Below are 8,618 nucleotides of genomic sequence, written 5' to 3'. Positions count from 1 at the left end.
TCAGCACTGATCCTTGTGGCACTCCACTGGTCACAGGCCTCCAGTCTGAAAAACAACCCTCCACCACCACCCTCTGTCTTCTACCTTTGAGCCAGTTCTGTATCCAAATGGCTAGTTCTCTCTGTATTCCATGAGATCTACCTGTGACTCCACTTTCAAGGAGCTATGAACTGCACTCCAAGGTCTCTTTGTTCAGCATCATCACTCCCTCGGACCTCACCATGAAATGTATAAGTCCTGCTAAGATTTGCTTTCCAAAAATGCAGCACCTCACAGTTATCTAATTTAAACTCCATCTGCCACTTCTTAGCCCATTGGCCCGTCTCATTAAGGTCCCACTGTAATCTGAGGTAACCTTCTTCACTGTCCACTACACCTCCAATTTTGGTGTCATCTGCAAACTTACTAACTATACCTCTTATGCTCACATCCAAATCATTTATATAAATGATGAAAAGTAGCGGACTCAGCACTGATCCTTGTGGCACTCCACTGGTCACAGGCCTCCAGTCTGAAAAACAACCCTCCACCACCACCCTCTGTCTTCTACCTTTGAGCCAGTTCTGTATCCAAATGGCTAGTTCTCTCTGTATTCCATGAGATCTAACCTTGCTAATCAGTCCCCCATGGGGAACCTGTCGAATGCCTTACTAAATGAATTTGCTGTTGTTTTACTGGCTTAAATTTATTTTCTGGGCTTTCAAATTTAGTTAGACTGGGCTTGGTTTCTGACAATGGCGAAGAGGCATATTTATATTCAGCCATATGAGTTCATATAAGAGAGCAGGGCTTGTCCCATTCTTCAATTCACATTAGCATAGAATTCTCTTGCACCTGCAAATAACTGCCTTATATTAGTCCACCTAAACCTTCTGCTTTATTTATCTGCCTTGAAGTAATGCTAGGAGTATGTGCATTTGACAGATAACCCATCAGGTCCACTTTAGAATATTGACTTATTTTAACCAGAATGTGCTATAAATGAGGCGAAAGTGAGGACTGCAGATACTGGAGATTAGAGTCAAGATTAGACAAGTACTGGAAATGCATAGCAGGTCAGGCAGCATCCAAGGAGCAGGAAAATTCATGTTTCGGGCAGAAGCTGATGAAGGGCTCCTGCCTGAAATGTTGATTTTCCTGCTCCTCGGATGCTGTCTGACCTGCTGTGCATTTCCAGCACCTCTAATCCTGTGTCATAAATGAGTCAAAATGCATCAGTTCACAATTCTGTGTATTAAATTTCATCTGTCACTTGTCTACCCATTCTATTAGCCCATCTGTGTCAAATGTCAGTCAGTTTGCATTATTTGTTGCCCACCAATGCTGGTATGAGAATATTAATTTTCGATGCTAATGTAAGATGTGGTTCAGACAAGTTAAACCTGGAGGATATGGGCAATTCTTCTATAATATAATGGTTGCATTCTTATGCAAACCCTCATTATAGAAAAATGACGCTTTAGAAGCAGTACTTAAAGTGTTGGTGTTGCAATTGCGCTTCAGCTAACACACATTTTAAAAGTTTGCACATTACAAAAAGTCTCCCCAATTTATTAATCGTGTCATAGCAAATTCGTATTAATGAAACACGTGTTATAGCAGAACGACCTGCACAAATGATCCTATTGGATTTATTAGCCGTGCCTGATTGCTCTGGAAAAGTTGGTGGTGAGTTGTTTTCTTGAGCGTTGCAGTCCTTGGGGTGAAAGTACACCGAGGAGACAGTGAGGTTTGCAGATGCTGGAGATAAGAGTTGAAAGTATGTTGCTGGAATACCGCAGCAGGTCAGGCAGCATCTGAGGAGCAGGAAAATTAAAGTTTTGGGCTGGAGCTCCAGCCCGAAACGTCGATTCTCCTGCTCCTCAGATGCTGCCTAACCTGCTGTGCTTTTCCAGCAACACACTCTCAATTCTGAAGGTACACCTACACTACTGGTCGAGTGGGAGTTCAAGGATTCTGACCCAGTGACAATGAAGAAATACTGATGTAGTTCAAAGTCAAGATAGTGGGGAGAGTTCTTCATGATAACCCCAGCAGATAGGGAAATTGAACCCATGCTGCATTGCAAACCAAGGTTATTAGGATTAATGTGCAGGTAGTGTTTGCATCAATTTCCTTGAGAATCTGATTAGAAATAAGAAAATTGCCACTGAGCTGACCAACGTGTTGCTGAATAGGTAGCTATAGAAGGGTCAGTTGTTAACAATACCTTGCATTTATATGGCATCTTCATTAGAGAAACAAACCAAAAGCATTTAATAGAGGTCTTGAAGACAAAGAAAAAGAAATTAGGAACTTTTTTTATATTTGTGTCAACTTTAATTCTAAATTAAACCATAGCAATACATTCCTTTTCTTACATAACATATCTTACACTGCATAACTATAATTCCCAATTAACTAAATTGAAACTAATCTTTTCTTTCTCACTGGTGTGACAAAATTCTGACCAAATGATGTGAGGGCAAATATTTTATTTGACAGCTCTTTCTTCCAATTACCATATGGCAAAATAACTACTTTTCTACTTTTATGTGAAGTATTATTTTTTGTCAAGATTTGTAATTATGAATAACAGTTTGAGGGGAAATCTTTGGAATTTTGTTTGCTTGGAATTATTATTATAGCTGTCTGTTGGGAAACAAATGTTTAGTGTTGTAAACATATTGCACATCTATTATTATTAATCCTTTATTATGCTAGAGATGACTTGTAACCAGCACCATGTATTAATAGTTCATTTTACATTTATAATGAACTCATCACATCAATTTACGCCTTTATAAGAAGAGTTATTAGCTGTACTCATGGAGCTACAGGTGTATCCGTTTTTCCAATGTTGTATCTATATACTTATTCTGCTAATAGCTAGCAGTGATGACGAGTGGAATATTTGTATCTGTGCTGGCTGTTTGGCCCACATCATGTGTAAGTCAGTGACAACATTAAACATCTCTTTCAGGGCTTCCTCTTCACTGCAATAACACTACACAGAATTTTCCTTTCTCATGTACTTTCAGAACATGAACTATCTAACCCTACTTTATAGAGAAAAGAGTGCAATAACAATTGCTTTACAATTTTTGGCTGTAAATGTGTGTTTGTTTTTGACAGGACCCAAACATTTATGAGTCCATTTCTTTCCTGAGCATGAAGATGAGCAAATGCACAAAATTTGGCAATGTTCTTGTTTCTAGTTGGATTGGCAATGAAGATAATGCAAAAGGGACCAACACATTAATCCCGTAAACCTTCTCACTGTCATAACAACAACTTACAGTAATGCAGCACCTTTAACATAGTCAAATGTTCTAAATTGCATCACAGGATCACTTATGAAAAGACTAACACTGATCCTTATAAGGAGACATTAGAACAGGTGAGACAAAGGTTTAAGAAATACCTTAAAGGAGGAGAGAGAGAGGCAGATAAGGGATTCATTTTAGGAAAGAATCCAGAGCTTAGTGCATAAGCAGTTGAAGGCACAGCTACCAAAGATAGATCAAAGAAAATTGGGATCCACTAAAAGCCAGAAATAAAGTGTACAGGTCCCTTGGAGGATTGAAAATCTGGAGTGCATTTCAGAGATTGAAAGGGAATGAGGTCATGGAATGACTTGAGAACAAAGATGAAAATTTATAACCAAGGCATTGCAGAACAGCAGTCAATATAGATTAACGAGCTGTGATGGCTGATGTTTAGGATGTTGCAGCAGAGTTCCTGAAAAACCAGAGTTCACGGAGGAGGCAAGGTAAGAGTCCACCAAGAGCAGCATAAGAATTGACATTTGAATGGATAGCAAAGGCATTAGTGAGGATTTCAGTATAAGATGAACTGAGGCAGGCGCAGCGATGGACCATGTTATGGAGATGATGAAAAGAATGAATTGCAAACTGAGCTTTCAGTCACATGGCACCAAGATTGTGAACTATCTGATTACTTTTTAGAGAGGGAGCTGGAGCCAGAGGACAGTTTATGGTGGGATTTGAAAACAATTGCTTTCACCTTCCTATTGTTTAATATATTTCTCACACAACTTAATGTGAGAAATCTCTGGGAAGATGAAAGCAACTGTTTTCAAATCCAGTGCTGTGAGAAATCAAAGAGTGTGGATTGATGAAGAAAAGTGGTTGCGAGCAGTGTTCCTCTTAATTTCACCTTGTGATTTCTCTTCTTCCCTTTTTATTGCTGTGCAAGATCCCTTTTAGTGTGCTACGTGGCAGTCTATACTCACATCTTGAAGAGATCAATACTTGTGTGTAGCTTGGTGAAACTCCTGGAATTCTTGCCCTAATAGCTTTGTGAGTCTACTTTCAGCACATGACTGTGACAGTTCAAGAAGGCAGTTTCTCAAGGGCAACTAAGGATAGGCAAGAAATGCTGGTGCAGCCAATAACACCTATGTGCCACAAGTGAATCTTTTTAAAAAGTCCACTTGAATCTTGTATGGTAAATTTCAGATTTATGCACAGCTTACGTTCACAAAGTTTAGAGGAAATATTGGTGGTGAGGGAAAGCTGTCGGTTATCAGTATCCTTGAGGAATTTGACTAGGTTTGGATCTTCTAGCTTTAATGAAATTCCTGTGACACCTAAGGGAAAACAGGCTTCTTTGAGAAGGCAGCCATGATTGTTGTTACATTGGACAATCTGGTCAGGAGAATAATAGCAACATGTAAATTTGTAATAAAAGGACCCACATTGAAAACTTTTGTCATCCTGAGACTCAGTTGTAATGAGCATGTAGTCTGGTGTAAACTGATGTACCTCCTTTAAATGGAATGAACTACCAATTCTGCTACATTTCAATTAGATTCAGACCCCTGATGCTTGTTTTAATCAGTACTCAGCTGCTTTCCTCTGAAGATGTTGTTAAGCAATACTAAAAATTCCACAAGCTTCTGCAATAAATAAGAATCTCAACATCATTGCACCTTTTATAGATCAGTTACACAGATGGTGATTTGCAATTTTTCTGTATGCTTCTGCTGAATATATTAAAGACAGGTTAAATCATGAGTGTTAATGCCATCATTTGGATATGGGTTTAATGAAGTTACTGTTCTAGACAGTCTGAGGGAGTGAATCAATACTCATAATTAAAATGACAAGTTTCCTGAAGCACTCTGAGTTAATGACTGTTGATAGTTAATGACTCATACCATCAGGCTCAGTAACTCCTCCAAGCTTGTAAATGTCCAAAACATATCCGCTATAACTCCTACCAGTACACAGAAGAACTCGCATTATCCATTGGCTCATGTCTACCACTGAGTAATAAAAGGCTTTGACGTCAATTAGAAATTTGGGACTGGAAAGAGAAGGAGGCAGAAATCAACCTATGTGAAATTGATAAAGCAATTTTGGAGGATTTGCTGAAAGACTATTTGTATACTGGTTTAATCTGTCTTCTAATGGGAAGAAGGGTGTTTTTTATACATATTGAAGATTTGACTGTAAACATCTAAATGAATTGTCTTAACAAATTGTCACATCAGAAGACTGGTTACTTTAACAATTTAATGACTTGCTACTATTCGTGGAATCATACCACATGTTGGTTGCAGAAAAAGAAGCATGACAGAAGAACAGAAGACGATAAAATAAATATGTTCTAGAATTTAACCACTGTTCTCATTTTCTCAGACAATGGAAGATGCTGGGGAAGGAGGATGGCTACTTCAGTGCCATTGGAAGTGAACAGAATGTGGGTTGGAGCTTAGGTTGGGGACTCACCAAAAGTGATTCCATCTCCCCTGCCCATCACCTGGGCACACATGTTTTCTTCTGCCACAATCCCAGGCCATCCCAAGAACATTTTGTTAGATTTTCAATTCTTCTCCTTACCTATTCTGCTGTAACCATTATCACCTCTTCTAGACCCATCTTTTGTTTTGTGACTTATGCCATTACCATCTCTTTTGTTCCTTGCACCAGTATTCCTTTTGTCATTGATTCATTACTCCCCTCCATCCTATCATGGATGTCAACTTTCTTCATTGTCCTAGCTGAAAATGTGTTGCTGGAAAAGCGCAGCAGGTCAGGCAGCATCCAGGGATCAGGAGAATCGACGTTTCAGGCATAAGCCCTTCTTCAGGATTCCTGAAGAAGGGCTTATACCCGAAACGTCAATTCTCCTGTTCCCTGGATGCTGCCTGACCTGCTGCGCTTGTCCAGCAACACGTTTTCAGCTCTGATCTCCAGCATCTGCAGACCTCACTTTCTCCTTCTTCATTGTCCTAGGATATCATGCTCTGGTTTTGTACTTGTTTAAAACTACCATGTCTAATATCTTTCAACTCTCAAATAGTTATTGACTTGAAACATTAACTTGGTTTCTCTCTTTACAGATACTGACTGAATTGTACAAGGATTTCCAGTACTATTTTCTTTTATTTTATATTTTCAACAATTCCTATAGTTTGCTTTTGTTAAAATGTTTTGCTATTCTATTTTGCCTGAAGGGATATTTGTTGAATTATAGTCCAGAATTTAGTTATGTACTCTTAAAGTTCAGTTATAAATATCTTTAAGCATTCCACATGTATACAGATCAGTTGCAGCTTTCTCTTAACTTTTATTAGCATTAAGTCTCAAATTTCATATTTGGAACATGGAAAGCTAACTGCTATGGATACCCTTCCTAACAAAGTGCATAGTGAAATGTCCCAAGGTATTTATCTTCATACAGGATTACAGCAGTAGAATTAAATCCATTTGAAAATAGAGATGATTCTACTGGACCCTGAAGATCAAAAACAAAAACAGAAATTGCTGGAGAAACTCAGTAGGTCTGGCAGCAGTGTGGAAGGAGCAGAGTTATTGTTTTGAGTCCAGTGAACCTTTATCAGTAACTTCTCCTGGACACTAATCACTTACATGGCTGGGAAGCTTCAAGGCAAACTGGAAAGTAGACAGAATGAGTGAAAATGATAATAGAGAAATGTGGCAAGTAATTTGTTTTAATTGTTTTATGATCCCAGCTGTTGATTTTACTGGGCAAATCAGATCCTCGACTGAAATCTGAAATTATTTTTGTGTGGTTTTAATGAGGTAGTCTTTTACTGAAACAAAACATGCAATGCTGCACATTTGATTTTAACAATAAAACAGACGTTCATTACATACAAGAAATGAAAACCAGAATAGAATGTATCAAACATATGACACAAGTTTAAATATTTCAAAAAACATGATGAAATATAATCCCTTTAAATCCAAAGAACTCCTTTACAATACACAAGAGTAAATTCCCTTCTCTACAGGGCTTAATTCAACTGTGGCTTCAATTCCCCATCTTACAAATCTAATAGCCCCTTCCTGGAGCCTTCATACAACTGGCCTCAGACGTTTGGAGCTTCAAATATCCCCTTGAGGGTCACAACTGAACACTTCTGATTTAAAACCTTTAAATTAAATTGCTTCCCCTAAGGTAACTTATTTCTTAACAATTCTAAACCAATTTCTTTCATCAGGAGTAACTGCTTTACACATTCAGCTTCAGCCAAGACTTCTGCAAAGCTGAAAATCTGAATACCAAAAGCTTTTTCTCAAACTATGGATGTTTCCCCTAATCTTACATCACAATTATTTGGACAGCAAATTAATAGAGAACATTGCTTTTCATTGGCAAAGATAAAAGATTGGATCATGGGCTTAGAGGTTTAGGTGATGAAGGCCAATATTTGAGATAATTATCAAAAGAAACTTGCAATTTGTTTTTGTGTGTCAAGTTATTACGATGAGAAATGTATGTCTTGAAGGGATGTTAGAAGCAAATTCAACACTTTTAAAATTGTGTTATATTTATAATTTTCTGAATGGCCTGCTTGGGCAGAATGCCTTATGTTGCACATTCTGTGAAAAGGAAAAACATTGCAGGGCAATGGGAACTAATTAGGTAACTCTATCAGAGAGCTAGCACATACATTGTGGGCTGAATAGCCAGTTTAGGTGCTGTGATGTTTTGATTCTATGATAACCTTTCGAAGTTCCTCACTGAACATCATGTAAATGTTATTGTACATTCATACTTTCCTAAAATGCCTTCATATTTTTCAAAGAAATACTACATGCTATTATACTTTGTTAGTTAAAATCTGAAAATTTTAATCAGGGTTATATTATTTCATTCACTGATCAAAATATAAAAAATAAAATGTAACATTGAGCTGACTTTAAATGACAGCAGAAGTTAGGTGAGCATCATTATTGTGAATACACTGAGATCCAAGCAATCAATCAGCGCTCATAAGCAACTCATGACTTGGATGAGACTGGCAAATTTCATGAACCCTCCATGGAGCTGAGCCAGAAAGCAAAGTTAAATTTGGGACTGGCATGATAGCTAAATTAACAGATGATACCAAGATAGGTAGAAAAGTATGTTATGATGAACACATATGGAGTTTGCAGATGGATATAGATAGGCTGAATGAGTAGGCAAAAATCTCGCAGATGGTGTAGCATTTGAGAAAATGTGCCATTGCTCACTTTGGCAGGAAGATTGGAAAGCAGAGTTTTATTATAATGGAGATGACTGGGGAATTCCAGAAGTATTTAGATATTTTCATGCATTAGTCATAAAAAGTTAGTATGCAGGTACAGCATGTACAGTAG

The sequence above is a fragment of the Chiloscyllium plagiosum genome, chromosome 20 (assembly GCF_004010195.1).
Source record: "Chiloscyllium plagiosum isolate BGI_BamShark_2017 chromosome 20, ASM401019v2, whole genome shotgun sequence".
Taxonomy (NCBI): domain Eukaryota; kingdom Metazoa; phylum Chordata; class Chondrichthyes; order Orectolobiformes; family Hemiscylliidae; genus Chiloscyllium; species Chiloscyllium plagiosum.
The sequence above is the reverse complement of the archived record's forward strand: the minus strand, read 5'-3'. Positions refer to the sequence as shown.